This window comes from Rhineura floridana, chromosome 4, assembly GCF_030035675.1.
Source record: "Rhineura floridana isolate rRhiFlo1 chromosome 4, rRhiFlo1.hap2, whole genome shotgun sequence".
Lineage (NCBI taxonomy): Eukaryota > Metazoa > Chordata > Lepidosauria > Squamata > Rhineuridae > Rhineura > Rhineura floridana.
In genome coordinates, this window is record NC_084483.1 from 97,189,617 (window position 1) to 97,216,663 (window position 27,047).

General features: G+C 41.6%; 1 protein-coding gene across 1 annotated transcript in view; it reads left to right on the forward strand.

The window, feature by feature from the left end:
• Positions 1-27,047, forward strand: part of NKAIN2 (sodium/potassium transporting ATPase interacting 2) — an 848,791-nt gene that overhangs the window by 209,850 nt on the left and 611,894 nt on the right. The gene's annotated exons all lie outside the window — the stretch shown is intronic.

Consider the following 27,047-nt stretch of genomic DNA (forward strand, 5'->3'; position numbering starts at 1 on the left):
CTTGCAAACCAAATTCTCATGAGTATTCTCCGCTTCAAATTCCTATGCTACAACCCAAATTTAATTTTAGGTTTGGCTATATATTGTTTTATTATTGCATCTTCATTGTTCTCCTAATATTGGAGATGGAAAAAAAAACTCTTATGAGGTAGTTATTCCTACAGCCCAATCCTATTTGTGTTTATTAAAAAAAAGTAGTTTTGTTAAATGAAGCTAACTTCTATGTTGTGTGCACAGCCCCAACTGTTACTTTATGTTGTCTCTAGCAGGCCTATATAACTTTTACCTTTACACAATTAACATTCCTAAAAGCATCAAAATTAGCCAGATGACAGCCTGGATGTATAACATCTCTTTATTTAATTCTTTTAAAAATGTTTTGTACTGTAGACTTAAGGCTGACTAAAAATATAAGTCTAAATACATAATTGTGTGTGTGTGTGCAGTCACTCTGTGCACTCTCCACTTCAGTCTGTGTTTTCAGATGTGAGCCATATTGTATAAAACAAAGCCCTGTGTTTCCTCTTTCACTAAAATCCAAAAATGTCTATACACTTCCCTCTTTTGACCAAAGCGAATGAAATTTACAGGCACAGGCACCTCTCCAGATATGCATGTCAGATTGCAGACAAATAGGTCCAGGGGCTTTTTGTGAAAGTAAAAGGGATTCAGTTCCTTTCATAATCCTCTATGGGGATAAGGGGGTTGTCTCTTTCTTACCTTAAAATGATTAAGAGGTGGCTGAATTGTATACATTCTTGCCTGTGCATTTGTTAAAAATGTTGCAACTTCACACTAGTTTTTCTTTCTGGTAGCTGTGTGTAACCTCCAATAAGCTTTATAGGTCTCTAATAGGTCTTACAATGTGAGGCTGTCTAGAATGCTGCCTGCAGAGTTCTGAAGAGTTGTTTTTCTTGTTGAAGCAGTACAATGTAGCATTCTTTGAAAGTGTTAACGAAATTTTTAGCTTCAATTTTTAAGAAATCTTCCACTTCTTTAACAAAAGACAATCCAGACTTCCTCAGGCAACATTTTCAACAGCCTCACTTCTTGAAAAGCCCATGAAGCTAGAGCAGGAGTGGGGAAATGTCCCTCCAGATGTTGCTGAATCAGAGGTACCAACAGGATTTTCTGGACCTGGTACACTGTATGTCGATTGGGGCCCCTATATTTCCATCCACCCTCATTTACTGGCAAGCTGTTGACAAGAACTGCTGCTTAGATACATATATTACCAATATGAACAGTTATTTTTGAATTCCTGGTAACAACAGACAAAGCATACTCAAAGTATGTGCAGATTCACAACTTTGATGGCAGAACCAACTCGCAGTCTTATTTACCTTACAGAATTGTTGCAAAAATAAAAAGGAGAGGGAGGACCCAGGATTAAAAATGAAGTGCAAATATATCATGTCATATTCACAAACCATGCATCAAGGGGAAAAACATGCACAAAGGCAGCTCCCCGTAACATTCCACAGTTCCATATTTTATAGCAAATTACCAAAACAACAACTTGCCAACACACACACACACATATTCTCCAAGAATGTGCAGCTTGACTGAACCAACTCTTAGCCTAACCTACATCACAGGGTTGTTGTAAAGATTAAGGGGGGGGAGGGAGGACCCAGGAAGAAAAGCAAGGTGCAAATATATCATGCTGTCCTGTGCGCCTTCTGGGAGAAAGGGTGATATAAATAAATATATCATGTCATATTCAGAGACCATGCCATGAGGGAAAAACATGCTCAAAGCCAACACCCCCCAACTGCTTTAACAGCAGCATCCCACTGTTCTGATTTTGACAGGAAAATATCAACAAAAAAGCTTGCCATCACACATACAAATACTCTAAGCATTTGCAGCTTGACTGAACCAAATCTCAGCCTAACCTACCTCACAGAGTTGTTGGAAAGACCCCATACACATACACTGGAGATGTAAAAATACATACACACCCTATAATAGTTTATTGTCAAAACCTGTTGATCACTGCAGAATGGATTTTTTGTTATTTGATAGATAAAATGTATAATGTGCAATTTTTGCAAATAATTAAAAAAAGGTCTGCATGTGCACTGTTATCTTCATCACTGAAATTTTTTACTGTGAATTTAGTGAAAATGTTTACTGTGCTGTGTGTGATTCTTTGATCTTCTATTTTGGACCTCATGTTGGATGTGCACAGAGAGAGAAAAGTGGGTGGGCAGGTACACTTGCTGCTGCTGAAAACTATAAACTTACTCAACTCAAGAGATGTGCAAATGCGCACCATGAACCAATATGCGAAGACCAACAGGAAAAGGCAACTCTTGCAAGAGTTTCTAGCTATTGTTTGGTATTCAACAAATCCCTTGGCAATCACAGCTCTGACTTAACTCATTGGTTAAAAACATGAAAAGACAGGGATTGGAGCAGCCGGCTAGCTCATTTCACAGACGTTGCAGGATGGGACCAGTTCACATTTTGGTGTATAATTTTGATCTAGAGCACTTAGAAACTTACTTTTTAAAAATGGGCCAGGTAGAAATGGACCCCTTCTACCCATCTGTCAGTGGCCCTGTGCTGAACTACAACTCCCATCATCCCTGGCCATTGGCCGTGCTTGCTAGGGATGATGGAAGTTGTAGCTCATCAACATCTAGAAGGCCAAAGGTTCCCCATCATTGCCAAAGAGAAACATAGAGATATTATATAGGAAACAAAGAGCTGGCAAAATCTCTGTGCTTTATGGGCCCCCCAATATGACTGGGTTAGTAATGACGGCATTTCATCTTGGGGGGGGAGTGGAGACCCCCAAATCAGCCAGATTAACCTTGTAATTCAGTCTCCACACAGAGATGATGCACACACCATAGAAGTAGATAAATAAAAAATTGCAATTCAGCTGTTTCCCCCCCAAAACTAGCTAGTGCAATAAAAGTCATTCTATGACTTGTTCTGTGCATCCACATTATGTGCCACTAATTTTATAGATTTATCTTCATTCAGTAGTTTAAACTTTCAGTTCTGTGAAAACAAACGCTCAAACTCTTTGCGCAACTATTCCCTGTTTGCATCAAAAAACAAAGTTTATAAAGGTTTCTCTTTGTACCACTTAAATGTTGATGTTAATGAGGATGTTGGAACGACAGTGGTGCTTTTTTCATGTAGAACATATGGTATCTAAATATAGGCAAATAATAAATCTGTATCATTAATAGGGTAGTAACAAAATACAGGATCAGCATAATCCCCTTGGACATTGACAAGTGCATGCTGCCATCTTAAATAATGGCATAAAAGGCTGCACAGCTACCCAATATAGATTTACCATAGCAAATGAATTTGCGTTACTGTATATATTTTGTTGTACATCCTTCTATTATCAATAACAGTCTTTATGCCTCATAAAGGCAGCCCAAGCAGGAAAAGAATAATTGCCATTCTACATGGAGCCGGTTTATTGATGAGGTGGACAGAAGTAATATTTTTAGCCTGCTGGCTGTCCATCTGTAAGCAGTTTCCTGGAGCTGCCACGTCTCCTTTCTCAGGAAACTGTTATGGCTTTGTCTACCCAAGGAAAATAATGAGATCCATCTATCAAATGGCAAGCAAACAATAAACTCTACACCTTCCAATTAATTTGTTTTTCACCTCTGTTTACCAATGTGCATGCAGTTAACTATCCATCATATTATAAGCATTTAAAGAAGTACATTTTTCAAAGGCTGAATCCATTAACCCCTTTGCTAGCAAATATATTTGAATGCCCTCCAGCTAAAGAGGGCATTTGCCAAACTCAGTCATTTTAGAGAGGCAACAACCTAACTATATAAAGTGCCTTGTAAAGCATACTGAAACAGTCCCAATCAAACCCATGGAGAGGCCAGGTCTTTGTTTTGAGTGAATTTTGATTTTAAAATGCAACATGTGCTAAAAGAGAAAATTATACCTATTTTCTGTTCATGTTATATACAATTTCACTTTTGGATAATGCTAATATTGTCAATGTGTAGTGGTAACTTGAGTTGGCACATGCACATCTACAGATCTGAATCATGAAGGGCAGTTTCTGAGCTGAAAATGTTCTTTGTCTCAATTTCAAAATGTCTTTTCAGTTTCCTTTTGCTGCCATCTCTTTGAGTCTTTAATAAATTTCCATTCCAACAATAAGTTCTTAGAATGTAGTTTGCAAATCACTTTTACAACATTGCAAAAAGAGGCAGCATGTTGTGGGCAGCTGGTACAAGTGTTTGGATGTAGCCTGGTAAAATGCTTGATTTATACTTCAGTCCTAAGATTCTCTGTGCCAACAAATAAGTGCTTAGCCTAAGTAACAGCTGCTACACCTCCACAAAGTAAAAAGTTATATGACTTGCACCTTGAAAAATACAAATAAACAACTAAAGGTGCCTTCATGGGATTGAGCATTGATGAGCATTCCCCACATAAAAAGCCCCAGTGGCTCCTGCACACCAGTCTTGTCTCTGTGTTACAGATTGTAAGTGCTCAGGGGCAGACCTTATCAGTTCTCCATCCACTGTAACATATTGAACATTGTATGCACGCACTAAACAAATTCATAGTAGAAGTAGAAATACAAATGATACCTGTTCCAACTAAAGGGGTTTTCTTAGAAATAATTTGTCATTACTGGGTTTCCACTGATGGAAAAATACACAAGAAACCAGTTAACAGAGGTACTATTAAACATAATTCCCTGGATTAAAAGACTTACTGCAGATGCACCATGGTTTTTGCATGTACCAATTGGAGTTTCCTCCCACAACATGTATGACATGGACTGCCTTCAAGTTGATTCTGACTTATGGCAACCCTATGAATACGGTTTTCATGGTAAGAGGAATTCAGAAGGGGTTTACCAGTGCCTTCATCTGAAGCTGAGAGGCAGTGACTGGCCCAAGGTCACCCAGTGAGCTTCATGGCTATGTGGGGATTCCAACCCTGGTCTCCCAGGTCATAGTCCAACACCTTAACCACTACACCACTATACCACACTGGCTCTAGTGAATCATTTTTATTTATCTGTCCCTCATATATTTATGTATATTGAGAGAGAGAGAGAGCGCATGCATAAAAGATTCGCCTTGTGACATCAGGATAAAGCAACAGGTGCTAGTTGTGAAATGCAAGCCCAGTTGTACCATTCTTTGCAATCCAATGAGTGGCATAAAGAACAACAGCTAGGCCTAACGCAACATACAGCAGCAACAAAGGAAATGAGGTCTTATTACACCTAACAGTATTTTGAATTTCCCACCATGTAAGTTCTTGGGGTGAAATCCATACATGAAAACAAACTTCTGTTCACACAATTGAATGTTACTTTCCTTCCTCCTGAAGCCCCCACCCCAAAAATCTGTTCCAGAGGGTTGGGGAATTGGATTTCACCCTTACTCTGTTTTTCATTGTGGCCCAGATCAGAAATCTCTTCACCAGTGGTGTAGTGGTAGCTTCTGAAATGCAGGGGATCATCATAACAGCTCCTATAAAAGAACCAAGACCACAAGGAAAGTCCAAAAATGCAGGCAACTGTGTTAATACAATATATAAAATACACACACACCAAAAAGCAGCAGAGCATATTATAATACCTGACTGCAATTCTGTGCATAGGTTCTTGTGAGTAAGCTTCATTGCGCTCAGTGGTGCTTAGGTCTGACTGCATAGATTCAGGTGCATTACTAAAATCTTGTATTTTAACAAAAGATCTTTAGCTAACTGAAATGTAACCTTTCCTTTTAATCTGAAATGCAAATAATATTGTAAAGAAGTATTATTATTCAAACTTGTTAACATGAAGTTAGAACTCCATCAAAGAAAAACAAAGTATCCAACCTCAGCTGGATAATATATCAGAAATATATTATATGTCAGAAATAACCTTAAAAGCTTTATTATCACCTCATTCACTTGCCAAAGCTAGGAAGGTCTGTCAATTACCCAGCACTCTGGCAGATGAAATCATCAGTCCTTCTCTGAAAAAGCCTGGAGCTCTGTTCCCCTGGTTTTCCCCTGGCCTTTTTCCTGATCCACATGTGGTAGAAGAGAGAGATTTCTTTTTCTTGTGCGAAACAGCCACACGGTTGTAATGTTTGACTAGAGAGTACATGCATTGGCCTGAAAAGCACAATCACTTCCCTCAAGGAACCAATGACATGATTTGGGCCTACATGTATTTGATTTTCTTGTAATGCATGCAACCTATTTAGACATTAGGCTCACACATAAATGTCCAGCAGGATAGAAATATGTTTTCTCACCATGTGTAGGGACAAGATTGGGGAGAAAGTATACATGCACGCATGCATGCACATACACATTATATCTATATAACAGAGAGAGAGAAACTGATTGACTTTGGTTGCTAATTTACTTTTGTAATGGTTTGCAAACTATTATGTTATTGTTTGTTGACAGAAGTACACTTGCAGAAGAAGTCAGAGAAAAGTCAGCTCAGTGTATGCTAGTTAATTGATTGGGCAGATGTATAACCTGGGAAGACATCTAGATCCATCTTTTTAAAAAATGAACGTGTCCAATATTAGCCTCACTAAACAGCTTCCCCTCTATTACTATGCCACTGCAAGTGTAACTAATGATGTTCAAGCTTAATGAAATTGACAATTTTCAGCAGTACAAAGCTTCTGTCTTTATTTACTGATTATGTGAGATTGTGTGCTTTTTCTTTATTAGTAGGGATGGAAAAATCTGTCAATTTTGGTTCTCTCAGTTTCTCACTTTTCTAATGTTAAATTCAGTCCTCTACTTTTCTGCAGCAATCTGCTTTTTTAAAAAAATCCTCATGAAAATTCTCCACCATTTTAGTGTGAATTTCTCCAAATAAACACATTTTTGCAGACAGTTTTGACAAAGGTCCCTATTCCCAGGTCAGATAACCAATTTGCACATCAGGACTGCTACAGTCCTAAACCAGCATTTCCTCTGGCTTTGCTCTGCCCATTCCAGACTCACTCTACTTTGGAGGGATCGGAGGATATGGGCGAAGGGAGGAAGAAGTGATGGGGCTGAGAGCTCAGTTCCAGTTGAAGGCCATGCCTGAGGGTCTCCAAGACCCAACATTCTGATGTAACGCCCCACCATTTGTTGGAGAAGCTGGTGAGACACTCTCCCACAGGCAGTGGAGTGACATCAAAACTGATGTCTGTTGTTCCTGAACTGGCTGGAGGGAACAAACTAGTTGGTATATTGCCGTTGACCTTTGGCACCAGAGTGCTGTCTATTCCAGGAGGGACAGGAGGACTGAAGATTTTTTCCCTCCCCCCCCCCCCGCCTAGAGAAGCAAAAGGACTGATTCTAAAAGTAAGCTTGTTAAGATCTTCTGGCATCTTATGAACAGAAGACTTCTTATATTTGGATTCCACTAAGACATCCTGAAAAGCAGTGCCACTGAATAGTCCCCCCCTGCAGAGGACTCTAAAGCCATGTTAGAAATGAAAGAGGCATCCGCATCCCAGTGGCAGAGCCAAAGGATTCTTCTAGAGATGACATGCTCAGCAAATGAACTAGCCAAGGATTGGACAGCATCCATTGAGGCATCAGCTACAAAAGCCACGACATGTGATATTTCCAGTAAGGTCTTGTAGAGGCAGCCAGGAAATGGCGGCCCAACCATCTCAATGTGGGCGCTGTTGTGGGGCAGCACAGTGGCTCCAGACAGCAATTTCAGACAAGTTTCAGGATAGTCATTGTACCAAAATATGAACTGTGGAATACAGACTGCTGAAATTTTGTTTGCTGATATTACTGAACTGCCTACATGTCACCCACTGTGTTTTAACTTTTTTGAACTCTTCTTGTCCTTCATTTTAGTCATATAACCCAATGACTTTTTAAAACTTTCAACTTTCAGTATCTGAGGACACGCCTGTGAATGAACATTATTTGTCTTTTCCAGAGCTTGGAAAAGTTACTTTTTTGAACTACAACTCCCATCAGCCCAATCCAGTGGCTGTGCTGGCTGGGGCTGATGGGAGTTGTAGTTCAAAAAAGTAACTTTTCCAAGCTCTGGTTTCAGTATAAATCTGTCATAGTGTCTGCACACTTGCTAGAGGAAAAGTCCAACTGAACTCAGTCAGACCTCTGAGTAAATATACATGAGATTGCATTGTATGAACAGCCACTTAAACACAGGGGCACTTTCTCAAATGTCTGTGCTAAACGTCTGGATGTTGTGGGCAGGGGAAAGAGAAAATGCTCCTGGTTTTTTTATGCCCTGAATGTATAGCTGCCTCTTCACACAACCAGATATTCAATGTGCTATAAGAATATTGGGATTTCTCTGAATATAAAAATGCTTGTGTAGTGACTAGCAAGATATTCTAGCTGAGGGGTAGCTAATGTGGTGCCCTCCAGATAATTATTTATTTATTTATTTATTGCACTTGTATACTGCCCCATAGCCGAAGCTCTCTGGGCGGTTTACAGCAATCAAATGTACTCCAATAATGTTGGAGTACAGCTCCCCTCATCCCTGACAATTGGCTATGGTGGCTGGAGCTGATGGTAGTTGTAGTCCATCAACTTCTGGAGAGCACTGCAGTGGCTAACATTGTTCAGCCAATATCAGCAGCTGAGAAAACTTATGGCTGAAACTCTTTGATCCTCTTTTGTTGCCAGCTTTCTTGGCATATTTTTGCTTCTCAAGTAAGCCAGTTTAGCTTCTGCTCCCACTTCTGTGTAATCATCTCCCTTTTCCAGAGCCTTGAGAAAGGTTATGTGTGTGGGGGGAAGGGTAACAGGTGGCAAAGGATTCCCATGGTTATGTGGGGCTTGCAAGCCACCATTGATCCCCTGACGGCAAATAAAAGCTCTGGGTGTGAAAGCCCAATTCAAGTTTTTCAAGTTAAAGATGGGTGAATCTGTCAAATTCAGTTTCTCTTAGGTTCTCATTTTGCCAGTCTTCAGTTCTCCACATATTCACAACAGTTTGCATTAAAAAAAATTCCTTATGAAAATTCATCAGCATTTTATTGTGGATTTCTTCTAATATACCCATGTTTGTACACAATTCTTCCTAATATACACAATTTTGCAAAAGAATTTCCCCCAAAATAATGCAATTTTGTATGTTATTTTCATTAATATGATCATTTTTATGTTATGGATGCTGTACCCCAGTATATACATTTCTGTACATGTTACTTGGCTGGAGAATTGCACTACAAAATTCAGAAAAGTTCAAATTTTAAAGGATGGCTGTGTTTCAGCTCATTTGTTTCAAAAAAATGTCAATTAGGCAAGTTTCCTTTAAATGCAAACTGAATCAAATTTCTCCCCCATCCCTAGGTCAACCTCACAGGGGACTTTGCCAGGCTTTGCTTTTGAGCTTCCCACTTTCAAACATCTGCCCCACCCCTACATAGAACACAGTGCCAAAACTGGGTAGCTAAAGTACAAACATGCTTATATCATGCCTATAATATAACATTGTGATTGGCTGTGAAAGAAAAATGTTTCACTTTTCAGCATCTCCTATATCCTGTAAATAAGCCCTAAGCATACTTTAACTGCATGCTAAAATGGAGATGCCAGAAAACTCTGGTGTGTTAAAGCTGTACTTTCCTGAGCAATCCAACCATACTTGTCAGTTATTTATGTACTTGGTGATATAGGATGAGAGAAGATGTGAGGATTCTTCAAGGCTCTGCTTCTATTCCAGATAAAAATAATAGTACCTGTGTTTTCTTCATAATGGTGGGGTGGTTTTGAGTCATTTTAGTATAATTACATTAGATGTAATTTTCTTACAGTAAATAATTGCAACTAATTAGAAAGTAGCCTGGAAGACATAAAAGGAGCCCCAGTAGTTTCCTGTGCTATATACATCTTGTTTATGTAGATGCATTTGCATCAAGTAGTCTTATGGATTCAGTGAACATGCTAGAATAAATAGTTCTGGGGAGTGCAGGTGTACCTCTTTCTTGGGTCCTATGGGGCTCGTTGAAACGAATACTGCAAACACAATTACAATGTTTGTTATATATATATATATATATTTAAACAATAACTGAAAGGAACATAACACCATGTATGCCAACAGAATATATCATATATCTTCTTAACATAATAATTCCCAAAGTCCAATGCATTCAGCAAGACATAAATGAAGAAGTTGCTTGCAGAAAGTCCAGTAGAGAAAATTCAGAATTTTCCAATTGCAAACTTCAAAGCCCTAAATAACATATAATTTAAATTCAAATACATAAAGCCACAAAAGAATTAATTTACTCTTCCCTCCCCTTTACACACATAATTGTAAAACCCCATTACCTAATTCAAGGTGACAAGGGCCTAGTCCTTACTCCCTGGCATTAACAGCTCCTTTTCTCTTCAGCTTCCTCACGGTTTGTACTCAACTCCTTAATACAATCCTTCCATAAGATTTCTCCACCCACTGGACCAAACCAATATAACCCATAGGGGTTACACAGGCATTCGTTTTCAAAGTAAAAAGGCCACTGTTTTGCAGATATGGAGAGAGGACTGCAAGTGATTAAACTTAAAAATCTTCTATCCGCCACCACTCTTGGTGTGGCTTATATGCACCATGGTCTTTATCAAGTGACCATGGTGGGGTTTTCCCTTCATTAGGAACACAGTGCAGTACCTTTCTGATTAACAAACATTAGCATTCGAGCATGGCAGTGTTAGGAACTTTGCTGAGTTTTTTTTCCAAGTCCAAGCCTAAATAGGGATAAATAAATTTGTATTTATTTAAAATATTATCCTTAATCAATAATACCAAGGTGGTTCAAAGGAATACAATACAATTTCAATTAAATCAACAAATTAAAATACAACAAAATCTTCAGGAGGCCAGCCAGATGCCACTCAGACTCAGTATGCTTGGGTGAACAAATGCATTTTTAGTTTACATTGGGGAAAGTCTACAGCTCAGTGGTGGAGCATCTGCTTTACACACAGAAGGTCCCAGGTTCAATCCCAAGCATTTCCAAGTAGGGTTGGGAGAAGCCCGTTTGAAGCCCTGGAGAGCCACTGCCAGTTGGTGTTGACCACTGGTCTGACTCAGGGCTCATCCAAACGGAGCAGGATAATCCACGTTTTCCATATCCAGTTCATCATCTGACAGTCCTCACTTTGCCTATTTGTTCGCTCTTTCCCAATAAAAAACCCCACTTTTTTGTGCCCACACACACAGCAAGAGGACCCGTACTTCTTCTTGCTTTTTCCCAGCTCCGCCCATAACACTCCCCCCATCAGCCAATTGGTCCGCAAAAATATGACATATACTACTCTCCCCCTTTGCAACAAAGCACAACAAGTTGCATACGCTTGAATGTACGAGCGCAAAAGTTTGAATTTCCTGATGGTTTGGTAGTAGTGGCTATAATGGAGTTCCTTGTTGCTCATGACTCTGGAGCAGCGCCGGCTGGGTGTGTGTCTCCAGGTGCCCCTGACCATCCAGGGGGATTGTGGGCAGTGCAAGGGATCAGCGCTTGTAATCGCCGGGCAAATCCCCCCATAACCCTTGGGCTCTTTCACTGCAGGGTTCAGCCCTGGACTGTTATGCAGCTCGGCGGCAGGAATGCTGCCCCTGAGGGAAGCAAACAGCCCCCCCCATGGGTGGCCACTCTTGGCTCGGGCAGGGAATGCGGGCAAACAGCCCCGCATGCTGCTGTGTCAATCTGCGCTGAAGCAACCAGCACAGGCTTTGCAGTGTTCCCTCTGATAAAAGAAACATGCAAACCACTTATATGTCTATCCTGTATTTTTGTTTGTTTGTATTTGCGATATTTCGCAAAACTGACTGTATGCTTTTCTACCTTTAACGTTTCTGGAGATACATATGATTGCAATTCCACTTATTTCTCTAGAACAGCAAGTAACAATGTGTCATGTCTAGGAAGGTAGACCACCAGTCTCTATGGTTGCGGGTGGCTGAGACGCTCTAGCAAACCACTTATATGCAAATAATTCCTGTGGGTTTTTTGCTTGTATTTGCGATATTTCGCAAAAGCAACTGTATGCTTTTCAGCTCAGCTGGGCTGCGGAGAACCTTCAGGCTGTGGTTGAAATTGATAAGACTCAAAGAGAGTAGCCTTGCAGGCAGGAAAGCAAAATTGACTAAGGGTGCGTGAGTGTCTGTAATCCAAGAGGAAAACCTCTATTTCTCTTCTCCCCCCCTCTCCCTCGACTCTGGATGCCTGGAAGCAAAGACCAATACATTCAAGAAGGGCATTTGATGTGGGGGGTGAGGGGTGGGAGGTGGAGGTTAGGCAAAGATAAATATGTTCTCCCTTGAAAAAGTTTCCAAACAACCACAATTGCAGATCTCACCCTGAACGGCTGCCCAGTTTGCAGGCTGGCTAAAAATTAACCGCTGTTGCTGCTTCTGCACAAATGCACTTTTTTGCATCTGCACAGTAGAAGTTGCAGGGGGGGGGCAACACCACACCATTGCTCTGATAGGTTCCTTTTTCCCGGGCTTTCCCCAGACATTCGCGCACATGCGCAACAGTGGAAATACGTGATTGGCTGAGAATAAGGGAAGGGATATGGGGAACCGCCCAAGAACCGCCCATCAAATGCCCACAGCTGTAAAGTCCGCGGTATTGTATCCGAGCGCCTGAAGGCACAGCGGATGAGTCCCAGTTTAAAAAAGCAAATTGCATGATTTGCGGTATTGCAGGAGCGGATTTAATCATGTGAAAATGTGCAAAAGCGCACGGCATCATATGGACGACCGAAAAATAACGAAAACACAAAGCGATCATGTCACACATTTTACAGTCGTCTAGATGAGCCCTCAGTATAAAACAGCTTCATATACTGGCAGACTATCCAACAGTTCAAGGAAGCCAAGTTAGTGGATGACACCAAATTGAGGATGGGGGAGATGAAAAGCAAGGTAGACTGCAAAGAGCTCCAAAAGAATCTCTCCAAACTGGGTGAATGGGTAAAGAAATGGCAAAAGAGATTCAATGTAACCTCTTTTTTCCAGATTAACCATTCCTAAGTGTCATGCCACTGCTCTTACATTCATAATCACTAACAAGAGTAGAATTCCTTCTCCACTCTGTGCAACTCTCTTTAATCATATTGGCTGAGTCTAACAGTGGCTAGGAAGAAACAGGTCTACAAAGAGGTTTTGTAGCCATTAAGAATATCTATTCACAATGTTTGCAGATGGACCTTGACGGAGTACTAGAAGAATATTTAGAAGGCAAGAGTAAACTTTCATAGGCAAAGACCACAAACACTGTCATACTCAGATGACATTTAGAGCAATCTAATCAGTTTTTATCAATTACAGAATTTCCTTTAAAAGCTCAAATGCTGGAAAGTTATAAAATAAATAAATAGCACAGGAAATAGTGAAGAATGAGCTCCATTCAAGAACAAACCTTCCAGGCAGCTGACATAGATTGGATCCATGTTATGTTAATAATAACTGACTGAAGTTGTGTCATTTTTGAATTAGACACACATTTAACCCTACAGCACAAGAATAAACCTCATTTATGCTCAGTACAGATGGATCACACATTTATTGGATTGCTTTAGGCACTACTCACACTAATGTATCTATTTCTCACATGGAAGCTCTGTCTAGGCCATGATTATTAGTCTTGTGAGTTGTTTAGATGGCTGATTTACACACCCTGCCTAATATTTATTTATTTAATATTAGGTGCTTCAGTGGCTGTGGAACTGGTGTGATGGAGATATGCTATCTTTTGTTCACAGATAAGTGGGGAAAAACTGTAGTATTGTTCTGTTCCTAAGCTGGCCCTTCTAGACATGTTCATTCCCAATGTATTGTTTTGTGAACTTCTGTTGAGGATACTCTGTAGTACCATATTATGGTGCATTCCCAGAATTCTAACTCCTTGAATCAAAACAGACAAAAAATTAGCTGAGGGGCGCACTGCTATCAGGGTAGTCAAGGTATTAGAAGTGGACAAATCAAACAGATATTGGGCAAAATGTCTAGGTGTCTGTCTACACCAGGTGTCTGTCCATTGTTCATGCATCTTAGAGCTGGTACAAGGACTATCCCACTTACAGTGATTACATGTGCACCTACTTGCTCATGACAAATAGGCCAATCTGGCCTGTTCACAGTGAGAAAAAGCTGTAGTTTTACATGCCATTTTCAATCTACTTCGGGTTTTTGGGGAGAAGTTGAAGGTTCTCCTTTTGCTAATTAAATCAGATGTCACTAGCAATTAGCAAACCAAATCTGCACTGCTTTAGATGTTTGACAAAAAAAACTGGTGCATTTTTTCCTACTACAACAACATGAAAACTATCCCTCAAATAGATATTGCTATTTCCACTAGGCATAGACATGCTGGGTTTCCTTGTTATGATTAGGGATAGGATGGCCATGATTGGCCATTGACAAAGGTTTTCCTTTTAATATCTTTGCATCAAGTGCAGACATAAAGACATTGCCAGTGGCTGTCTCCCAGTTATGAAACTTGCTTATCCAGAAACCTGCCCATGACCAACTTTGAGCATCTCCCAGAAGTGCTGTAGGACCTGTTCTGTGTCAAAGCTAAATACAGTAGGGAGGAAGGGGAAGGAAGGAACATTTATCAATATTAAAACAGATTAACATTTTATTATCTGCAGTGTGTATCCTGTTTATAGCCTGCAACATAGCTCAATAAGGGGCCTCAAGGTAGTTTACAAATATACAATAAAAACAGTTTCAATAAAGATTCTGTTAAAATGAATTCTATAATTAAATGGTAATTAAAATACAATTTCTGATTATTTAAAACAACTTCAGTAATGAAAAATGTTGCACTACTTCGCAGGGATAGCCCAACTCAAGATTATTTACCTAGGGAGTGGGCTCTCTGACACTGGAGGCATTCAAGAGGCAGCTACCTGTTGCATATGGTTTAACTTCAATTCCTGCATGGATCAGGGGGTTGGTCATGATGGCCTTACAGGCCCCTTCTAACTCTACCATTCTATGCCTCGAAATGGGCAGTCATCTGCAAATTCCATCCAATTCTGTTGTTGCAGATGTTTCCTTCAAAAACAACCTCAAGGGTAGCCCCACATACAGCGCATTACAATAATCCAGTGTGGAGGTTACCAGTGCATTGACAACAGTGGTAAGGCTATCGCTGTCCAGAAACGGCTGTAGCTGTCTTACCAGCCAAAGCTGGTAAAGACACTCCTACCCACTAAGGTCACCTGGGCCTCTAGTGACAAAGATGGATCCAGGAGCACCCCCAGACTACGGACCTGCTCTTTCAGAGGGAGTACGACCCCATCCAAAGCAGGCAACTGACAAATTTTCCAAACTTGGGAACCACTAACCCACAGCGTCTCTGTCTTGCTAGGATTCAGACTCAGTTTACTGGCCCTCATCCAGCCCAGCATAGAGTCCAGGCACTGGTCCAGGGCTTGCACGGCCTCTCCTGATTCAGATGTTACAGAAAAATAGAGCTGGCTATCATCAGCATACTGCTGATACCTTGCCTCAAATCTCCTGATGACCACTCCCAAGGGCTACATATAGATGTTAAACAGCATGGGGGACAAGATGGTACTGGGCAGAACCCCACAGCACAACCGCCAGGGGACTGAAATACAATTGCCCACTGCTATTCTCTGAAAATGACCCTGAAGATAGGACAGGAAGCACTGTAACACAGTGCCTCCAATACCCATCTCACCAAGTCAGCCCAGAAGGATACTATGGTCAATGGTATCAAAAGCTACCAAGATATCAAGTATGAATAACAGGATTGCACTCCCCCTCCTTCTCCTGAAAAAGTCCGGAGCCGGAACACTAGAGGCAGCCTCAGCATGGACATTGAAGTCACATAGAACTATCGTTCTGGTCTTCTCCAATACCACAGCTGAGACGGTCTCCGCCAGCTTGGTCAGAGAAGCTGCCAGGCAGCACGGTTGATGGTACACCAACAGCAACTCTAGTTTCCTGTATCCTTTGCCCGACACCAAGTGCAGGCCCTCACAGCCAGCTCCAAGACAGAGTGGTTTCCTGGTGACAGAGATGGAAGTTCTGTAGACCACAGCAACTCCTCCCCCATCCCTGCAGCCTTTGCCACCGAGTATCCAGGTGGTCAAAGATGGGTCAGATCAACTCCTTCCAGCTGACCTACCCAGGTGTCAGTAATGCACACCAAATCAGCACCTCCATCCATCATCAAATCATGGATGAGTGTGGTCTTATTGTGTACCAATCTGGCATTAAACACACAGACCAGTGGGCACAGCAGATGAGCAACAAGGAACCCGTCCATGAGAGGAGTGGAAGTGAGGAACAAGGCACAGATAGCCTTGCCCTCATCTTCTATGGTAGTTCACCACCTCCCCATGGCTATACCTCGCTCTACCCATGATCACTGAAATTGGGGTAGCATCATCCATGTTCCTCCTTACTAAGACTCATCCTAAATGCCTCACATGAACCCACCAAGAGCCCACCAACAAAACCTACTTAAACCAATTATCCCAGTAGGTCTCTCAAAGAATTGCGAACAGTCAGACCCACTCACTATATTTTTCACACAGGGCACATCTACTCCCCCCCATCTCACACCCAGGGTGGGCCAGCCTTCTGCCAGTTACACACACTCACTCTGAAGGCATCTGGAGACTTTCTCCTATCATTGAGTTCACTGCACAGGCTCTCACCCTGCACAGGAACTACTACCAATCTCCACTACCAATCTCCTCCAGATTGCTTTTTTAAAAAATAGAATGAGGTAGTGCCCATGCCCACAGAACTCCCTAAGGGGTTCCTCAAAGGGTGATGCTACCAGCGGAAGACCCACCACCTAAGGGCAGCTAAGCTTTTATGCCCCTTGACCCAGCCAGGAGCTGATGCAAGAGGTTGCCAGATTGACTGCAGCCTCTCTCTCGAGTCAGGGTCAGGCAGGGGGTCCCAGTCCTTGCAGCACTTACCAGGGACTTCACCTGTCAGAAGAGACAGCAACCCAGAGAAGCAAGCAAGCAAGCACCCAGATGCTCAGGTAGTCACTCCCAGGGCAGGTCTTCTCCAGTCCACCAGTGCTGCAGCTGTTCCTCTAAAGCGGCTTTAGGGTGAGAAGCTTGAAAATAGTAGCTGCGTGTAAGAATAGCCTTAGGTGAAGGGGGTCTGTCTCAAACATTTGTGAGGCCAGACTCTTGATCTTCACAGTTGGCTTTAAAAAAGTCATTGCAATAGCTTCCCATCAGCCAATTAACCTAAATCCAGAAAGAATCCCCTTTCTTCATTGCCAAGTAATCTACCTTTAGTACTGCCTGCTGGCTGGTGTCTGTGGAAGGATTTTGAAAAGCTCCTTCCAGGTTTAAAGGAGTGGATTCTCTGTTATTGTAGATAATACTTAACGCATATAAGAAGATAATGTTTGTAAACATCAAAGTCTGTGCTGCCTGATAAATAATTCTACTGAAATTGTTCAAGCACTGCTGTAAATGTCAGCCTCTTCCCTCTCATGACACCCCTCACAATGACTTTTGTTCACTGTGCTTAGGAGAAATCACAAATGCCATGAAATGTAAAGAAGGTATGGTTCAATCATTAAAAAAATTAGACATAATTTGTTTCAAAAATGTTTCCATTCACATTCAAGGTCACACATTTTAACACACACACAAAAAAACCCCAGTGTTTCACCTGAAAGGTTTACTGTCCGTTCATGTTTGTGCTGTTCCTCAAACTGAAACGATAAACTAAATGTAAAAAAATGCACAATTGTCTAGGTCATTTCACTTTCCAGAATTTAGAGATTGTATAAAGGAAGCCATTAACCTACGTCCTTCCTCTTTCTGAATCATGGATTTTATAGCCCGTCAGTATTTGGACACTTATAAAATAAGTTTAAACACTATTTATGTCAGGTGACATCTACAACCTTTGCTTCTGTCACATTCCCATTTCAATAAATATGTCCATTCCTAAACGAACATATGACCGCCCTTAAGCTCTCTGCAATCTATCAAATAGATAGACTGCAAGTTAACTGACATGAACTCTTAGCTTCTATTCCTGTCTAGGTACAAACATAATTTTCTGTAGTCATAGATTTCAATCACATTTTAACATGTTTAAAAATTTCAATAATATATGACATAACATCTTAACATTTCTCCCCCTCCCTTTCCCTGGGCAGTGAAGCCTGGGTATTCTTTTGCCAGGTGCATTGAATTGAATGGTCATGTGAGTGAGCCTGTTAAGCATAGTTAATGTGTGTGTTCATGTGCATGCAGTTTTCAAAAGCACAAAATCTGCTAAAATAAATTCTTTCTAAATTTGGGGATGATAAAGCCTATTGTTTAGAGGAAACATTCAAGACACATCATCAGAGACCAGATGGTAACACAGACTGCTGTCAGTTTCCAAATTCCTAGCAAAGGCTTGACACAAAAGTAACATGGTGAGATCAGCATGTCTTATTCATTGGGTAGGATTACTGACAACATTTTAAAAGTGGTTTTGAAAAGCTGTTTTATCTTAAAATGCATTTTTTAACATTTTTAACATTTTGCACAACATCAACACCTTTTTAAAAAGCTGCAAATGTTAACAGACAATGCTTAAGGTTGGATGCTTTATTAGGGATATACAAAACTTTCACTTTCATGGATATATTTCTACTTTCCCATATGCTGGTGGAATAGCTATAGCAATTAAGCTCTGCTATAGTTTAAATATGTGTGCATATCTGAAACATTATTGTATGTACATACTTAGAAAAAAACTTATTTTTACTTTGTAGCTTAAAACTGTGGAACATTCCAGTTGAGAAAGAAGCATGTTATGGTCTGAACTACAGATGTTTCCAGTGTTGCACAAGAACTTACTCATACAGTTATCACTTTTCCCCCTTGACCAAAAAATAAAAATAAAAATAAATGATGATCTTCATCCTGCTGCAAATCTAAGACACTTTCTGCCAAAAACGGAACATTGATTGCACTGATTGAAAAACATTGATTGCACTGTACATGCAAATTACAGGCATTGCTTTCCCAGCCAGGACTTTAATCCCACAGTTGTAGCAGATGAATCTCAAGAGTGTCCAGAACACTGTCTTGTCCTGTTGTGTTGGATGAGTTTTAGTCAAGGCTCAAGGACATGTATAAGGTTTTTGGTTCTGTCCAGGAAAACATTTTGCTCTTGCTCCTCATGGCTGATAAAAACTACAGTAGGGACCTCCAGCTGGGCCAGGGAGGTGATTAATGCCTCCTTGTGAGAGGGGATGGTTCCTGCCTGTCTAAAGGAGGTAGTGATAAGACCACTCCTTAAAAAACCCTCCCTGGATTCAGAAAATCTAAGTAATTATCAACCAATTGCTAATCTGCCCTTGGGGGGCAAGGTTCTTGAGTGTATGGTTGCGGATCAGATTCAAGTTCTCTTGGATGAAACCGATTGTATAGAACCATTTCGATTGGGTTTTACGCCCAGTTTTGGCACAGAAACTGCCTTGGTCACCCTGTATAATGACCTATGTTGGGAGAGTGACAGGGGTGTTGTCCCTGTTAATTCTGCTTGATCTCTCAGTGGTTTTCAATACTGTTGACCATGGTATTCTCCTGGAACGGTTGTCTGAGTTGGGGGTGGGTGGTACTGCTTTCCAGTGGTTCCTGTCCTACTTGGATGGTTGTCCTCAAATGGTGATGCTTGGGGAATCTTATTCAGTTCAGTGGTACCTTCACTGAGGGGTTCCGCAGGGTTCTATCTTATCCCTCATGCTATTTAATATATACATGAAACCACTGAGTGGGATCATCTGGAGTTTGGAGTACGTTGTCAGCAATATGCTGATGACACACAGCTCTGCTTCTCCTTTACAACTGCTGGTGTGGCAGTGGATGTGCTAGATCATCGTCTTGCCTCAGTAACTGACTGGATGAGAGCCAATAAATTGAAACTTAATCCAGATAACACAGACAATGTTAGTGTTTGGTTTCCTAGACTGGATGGATGGGATGGGGCCTGCTCTGGATGTGGTCACACTCCCTCTGAAGGAGCAGGCATGTAGCTTGGGGGTAGTCCTTGGTCTATTACTGTCACTTGAGGCTCAAATGGCCTCGGTGGCGCAAGTGCTTTCCATCAGCTTTAGCTGGTGGCCCAGCTGCACCACTATCTGGACAGGGACACCCTAACTTCTATTGTCTATACTCTGATAACCTCTAGGTTGGACTACTGCAATGCATTATATGTGGGGCTGCCTTTGAAAATAGTTTGGAAACTTCAGCTGGTGCAGAATCCAGTGGCTATATTGTTGACTAGGATAAATCAGTTCCAACATATAACATCAATTCTGGCATGATTGTGCTAGCTATTAATTAGTTACCAGGCTCAATTCAAAGTGCTGGTTTTGGCTAGGGGTGGAATATGAATGAATGAATGAATAAGTTTTATTGCAGTCATAGACCAACATAGATATATACATCATTAAAAGAAAGTAAAAATTTACAATAAAACAGCATAGGACAGTCAGAGTCTCATAAAAACCAGGTCTATGTCAGCACATAACCCTCACCTTAACAGAGTTCTTCTACAATGAATAGCGGCGGCACAAAAGCTAGCTACCTTGGCTGATATCTGGGGGGACTGATCGGATAGTAGGAAATCTGTATAAAAAGCCTCATTTCTGCCAGGGATGTTTTGTAAGATAGGGATGATTAACTGGGATCTAAGGTCGCGGTAGAATAAACAGTGTAGCAACACATGTTCCACCGATTCTACTGCCCCATCACCGCATGGACATATTCTCTCGTCATAAGGTATCTTTTTGTATCTACACTCCAGGAGTGCCGAGGGTAGGGTGTTAAACCTGGCTAGTGTAAAGGCTTTTCAAAATTTGGGGGTGGTCAGAGTCACTAAGTAGTGGGCAGGTATAATGGCCTTGCATTAAATCTGGATTTTGTAACCCGCATCAATTGGCCCTGCAGGTCAATGTCAAGAATCCGTTGGAGAAAGTTCTCTTTAGCTTTTGCATAACCCAGATTGGAGATCATAGTAGTGGAGAACCCTAGACTTGATATCTTAGCATTTATCAACTCTTTCCATTTAGACTGGGAAGCATCTGATAAAATGTAAGGGGCCAAACCCACTGGAGCAAACATCATATTTAGCCATAGTTTAATTTTACACATCCAGATACGGGATTCTATTGTAGCAAGCCCAACCTCTGGTCGTAGAACATGGTTGGGAACACAGCATGGGACAGCCAGTATGGATCGTAGAAATTTGTTTTGTACTGTTTCAAGGGGGGCATACTTATCATAAGTACAGACTTGTGCACCATATAGCAGCTGTGGAATGACTTTTGCGACAAAAACCTGTATGGCTGACGGAAGGTATTGGCCTCCTTTACTGTAATAGAAGGAAAGAAGTGCCTTCATACTCCTTTGAGCATTGGCAATAACAGCCATTGCTTGGGGTCGCCATGCTCCCGTTGAATGGAAGGTCAAGGGATGGAATATGCAGCTACAGCCAATTTGTTGCCAATCTGCTCCATGCCTGCCCATTTTATTTATTTATTTATTTATTTGATTTATTAGTTGCCCATCTAGCTAGAAACCCAGCCACTCTGAGCGACGTACAAAATAAAGGCATATAAACATCAAACATAAAAGTATATAAACATCAAAAAACAAGCAATAAAACTAAACAACAAAGTAGAAGCTATCCCCCAACCCACACAGCCCAACCTGAAGATCAGAAAGTCCCCCTAAAGAAGCTGCGTTTGAAGGTGGGGCAAGGCAGGTGGAAGCAGCCTCCCCTGATGGCAACAGAGTCTCCCCTCATAGTCCTTCTCCTGAGGCAGCTCCATTTTGAAGGCTGGAGGGTGGGGCAAGGCAAGTGGAAACAGCCTCCCCTGATGGCAGCCGAGTCTCTCCCATTCCCGCACCACGGAGAAGGAGGAAACAGGAGATGAGCTGAATGATAGAGTGAAGGCCACAGCTACAGCCTTCCCAGCAGAGCCAGGAGGAGGAGGAGGAAGAAGAGGACAGGACACTGCAAGGCAGGCAACAGGATGGAAAATCCACTTAATTCCAACCCCCAATAGTTGGAATTAAGTACATTTTTCACCCATCCCAGCCTGTAACCTGTCACTTGCTCCACAGTGCGGCACTTCCTCTTCCATAGTCTGGCTCACTGGGGAGGCTGTTGTCAAGGCCCCCACTCTGTCATTGCACCCAGGACTCCCTCCTCTCCCTCCTGTCTCCTCCTTTTGCATGTTTCTGGGGTAAGCAGGCACGGAGCAGTTTGGCAGTGAATCAGTGATAGGCAGATTCCATTCCTAGTTTTGACCTATAAAGCCTTAGGTGGCTCAGGACCACCTCTCCCCATATGAACTAAAGTAGACCCTGCAATCATCATTGGATGTTCTTCTTCATGTGCCCCCTCAGAGGGAGGTGCCAAGAGTGGCAACACAAGGAAGGGCTGTTTCTATACGGACCACTGGCTGTGGAACACTCTGCCCAGGGATGCATGACTGGTGCCATCTTTATCCATATTTAAGCACCAGGCAAAGACCTTCCTCTAGACTAGGGATGGAATCCATTGGCCAGTGTTGGTTCAAAAGCATTCCATTGACCTAACAGGCTGGTATTGATTTGAGTTTGTCCTTTGCCCACTGGCTGCTGCATTTACTGGTCTATTTTCCCCCCTCTCCAATAACATGGATAGTAATATTGATATTTTCAGAGGAAATATGTATAAAATTATCATTCTTAATATCAATGTTTTAAAGGCAGATTTTTTTAAAAAAATGTCAAAAATAGCTGCAGAAAATCACTACATAAAAATCCTATCCACAATTATAGAGAATAAGCAGATTATAGAATCTTAGAATAGTAGAGTTGGAAGGGGCCTATAAGGCCATTGAATCCAACCCTCTGCTCAATCCAAGTTAAAGCATACCCAAACAGCTGGCTGTCCAGCTGCCTCTTGAATGCCTCCAGTGATGGAGAGCCCACCACCTTCCCAGGTAATTGGTTCCATTGTCGTACCACTCTAACAGTTAAAGTTTTTCCTGATGTCCAGCCAAAATCTGGCTTCCTGTAAATTGAGGTCATTATTCCATGCCCTGCATTTTGGAATGATCAAGAAGAAATCCTGGCCCTGCTCTGTGTGATGACCTTTCAAGTACTTGAAGAGTGCTGTCATATCTCCCCTCAGTCTTCTCTTCTCAAGGCTCAACATGCCTAGTTCTTTCAGTCTCTCCTCATTGGGCTTTGATGGAATGTTCCGTATCAAATCTGAATTGGGCAGAATTCTAGCACTTCTGTACTCCACACCCAGGCCTTTGGCCCTGGTGACCTCTTTTAGTGGGATGGGACTTGTATACCTGCCCTTATTTGTACCGATTGTGTTTGTTTTAATTGGTTTTTAATTGTCAGAGGTGTTTTTAGGATTTCAGGATTCTGTTTTTAATTGGTTATGCAAGTCACTTTTAGTCACCTTGTCACAAAAGTGACATCATCATTATCATCATCATCATGTAGCTCTTCTAATTTTGCTAAAGGGTTTTACAGTCTGTGTTAGTGATGGCTGAACTCTTCTAGGCCAAGTTCAGAATTGGGTTCAGCAAACAGAGCTATTCTCTCCTCCCACAATTTTGTGTGTGTGTGAGAGGGACCAACATGAGGCAATACTGTTCCAGGTCTAAATTCAGAGGAACATCTGGATTCACCTCTTATTGGGGTGAGACATTCCATACTGGAGAAATTAGTCCAGGTGTACCCAAAGGTAGACTGTGGCACCCCATCACATTTTACTGAATATTCTTCAAGGATAGAAAGTTTTTTATCCTTAGTAAGGTGAAGAGTCTGACTTTGCCCCTGCATGTTACCGCATCAGTCTCCTATTCTCTCTTGATAGCATTGGGAATGTCAAGGGATCTTTAAAGGAAACTGGAGCGCCACACTGCTTTCCTACAATTTACTTGTTTAGGTTTTAAAGGATTTTGCTTAATATAGTACATTTAAACTCCAGAGCAAGGGTAGCAGATTTCTTTAAAAAAGAAGATGGCATTGTGTTATCTTTAGAGTTGTGAGACATCTTACTTTAAGGATATACTTTTCATTTAATTAAACTGTTTCATTAATTTTAAACTAATGAATTGAAATGCAATTTTGCATTGGCAGTCTTGTTACTGTGCTTTTGCTAAAGCTGCTGTGGAACTAAAAAGCAACAGATTTTACAATTAAGTGCAATCCAATACATGTCTACTCAGAAGGTAGGGTTCAATGGGACTTACTTCCAGGTAAGTGTGTACTGGATTGCAGCCTAAGAGATATTTCTTCTTTTGAAAAAAAAACTGTTTTAGGTTTTTGTAAAATGTAACAATATAATTTGTGCAGTAGTGAAGGGAAGTAAGCCCAAAATGTCTCTTTCCCTAAACATGTTATAGATCAAATTGTACAAATCCATGTTATAGGTCAAATTGTACAAATCCATGCTTCTGTATATAAGAGAGATCTAAATTTGTATTGGTAGGTAGGTTTTTTTTGTTTGCCTTCATTGCTTGTTAAAAGATCATATGCTTTCCTTGAAAACAAAACAAAACAAAAGCTTCTAGGGATAAATACCTAAGCAACCTTGAAGTAATTGGGTATATGGGCAGGTTATGTGGCTCATCTGAGTTTAGCATAAAAATCAAACCATATACTGAAGTAATATAACATTGAAGTAGCATAATTTCATGTTAAAGTAACTGTGTTGCAAAAAAAAAAAAAAAAAACCATAGACCATAGAAAACAAAATGTACTCTCAATCCTTGCCCATGTTGGCTTGTGAGATCACTGGATGGGTCCAGTAGTGGTGTGAATACTTCCATGTGGGAAGGCTTGCAGGAGAAGGGGAGAGTGCAACTCTGCTATTTCTCCTGGATTAGCCTTTCAATGACTTTGATACCCTTGACTTGCCAAGTCTGGCAACCAAGAGGTCTTCTGTATCTTTAAAAGTTGTGCAGGGGGAAGGGAGAATCCCACCTTGTGGTTTTTCCCATCACAGTGTTGCCAGAACACCTGCACTTGGCTGACTTTCTCTTCTCCTAAAGATACAGGATCAGTCTCAGGCCCTGAGCCTGGCAATCCTGATAACATTATCAATGCAACAAAATGAGCATTTATATGTGTATAAACGCAATGGTAAGAGCATTGGACTAGGATCTGGAAGATCCCCACTCAGCCATGGACAACAGTAGAAACTCTTTTAAACAACTCTCTCTTTCTGCCTGCTGACACACACACACACAGAGGGAGGGAGAGAGAACACAGTGGCTACTTTTTTTCTTTCAAGCTACATCTGGTTAGATACAAAACATCAATCTCCACACACAGCAATCCATTTGGGTCCTGCTTTTCTCTCCCCCGCCCCTCCCCTTGCCCTCAAACAGTCAGCAAAAGGCCCAGCAAGGCCACAACCAAGGCCTACCCCCCTTGCCACTGCCATCCTCCTCCCCTCACTCCCTCTCCAACAGTCAGCAGAAGGCCCATCAGGACCAAAGCATACCCCCCATTGCCACTATGCAGTTTTCCCCCTTGCTCCCCATGCAACAACAAACAAACAACCACCTACTCTACACCATCAACTGAACTCACCCAGAAATTTTGCTGCTACTTTCAAAAGCTGGCTGCAGAGAAAGAATTGTGCTTCCTGCTGCTTTAGCCCACTGCTTGCAATAGCAAGGGAATAGCAACACAAACTCAGTTAAAAGCCAGTGAAGACTGGCAGACTCCCAATATATTTCTGAGGAACTCCCCCTGATTGGTTAGAGCTTATTCTATGGGAAATAAAATCAAAGTGGAGTTCCTCAAGGTACTTAGGAAACCCTTGTCCTTCCTAAGTTGCTCCTACTAGAAATTTACCCCTGGAGACAGGGGTGGGATCATAGCAATGATTGTGATTGGTTGTGCTATCCAGATATGATTGGCCAGAAGAGAATATGGACAGAAACAAGTCCAGATAGGGTTGCCAGGTCCATGGCCTGAGACTGATCCTGTATCTTTAGGAGAAGAGAAAGTCAGCCAAGTGCAGTTGTTCTTGCAACTCCGTAATGGTAAAAACCACAAAGTGGAATTCTCCCTCCTCCCTTCACAACTTTTAAAGATACAGAAGACCTCTTGGAGGCTGGGCCAGGCAACCAAGAGGTCTTCTGTATCTTTAACAGTTGTGCAGAGGGAAGGGAGAATTCCACCTTGTGGTTTTTCTCATTACAGAGTTGCAAGAACACCGGCAGTTGGCTGACCTTCTCCTAAAAATACAGGTCTCAGACCAAGAACCTGGCAACCCTAAGTGCAGAGCATCTCTAAAATGTGAGGTAATGTATCGAATATGAATGTAAGGAACAGAGAAGGGACTGGGCTATAGGTTTGGAGATTTAGGGTGGGCATTGCCCCACTTAGCCTTTCTGAGGGGCCTCCACTGGTATATCCCTTGACTGCTCTGTAGGTTGAGAGTCTCAGGCACAGTATTATGGTTCTGCCCCTTCTTACAGAACTGGTTCCAGAAAGTAGTAATAAAGGACTGCTTGGTCCCCTCCTGTGGTAGCTGTTCTATCAGGTCTTGAAGGGGCCTATCTTGTGCTTCAGGCTAACATCAATTACTGTTGGAGTCGACATCAGGGATTTGGGTAGGGAGTCATTAATATGCAGAGATTATATTCAGCTTCATCTCTCCTTTCGTTCGGAATCGGATGAAGCTATGGAGATATTTGATCAGTGTCAGGAGATAGTAATGAGCTGGATGAGGGCTAATAAACTGAAGGTAAATCCTGGCAAAACAGAGGTGCTACTTAAGGGTCTGGGAATTAGGTGATCAGTTAGTAAGAGGGATAGTTTGATCAGAGTGATATATACCAAAGTAATTTCCCAGATTGACTATTGTAACATGCTTTACATGGGGCTATACTTGAACACAGTTCAGAAATTGCAGCTACTGCAGAATATAGCTGTGCAGATGTTGATTGTTCAAATGCTGCACAGCACCATATGACACCAGTTCTTAAGGATTTGCACTGGCTGCCTCTTTGCTACTGAGC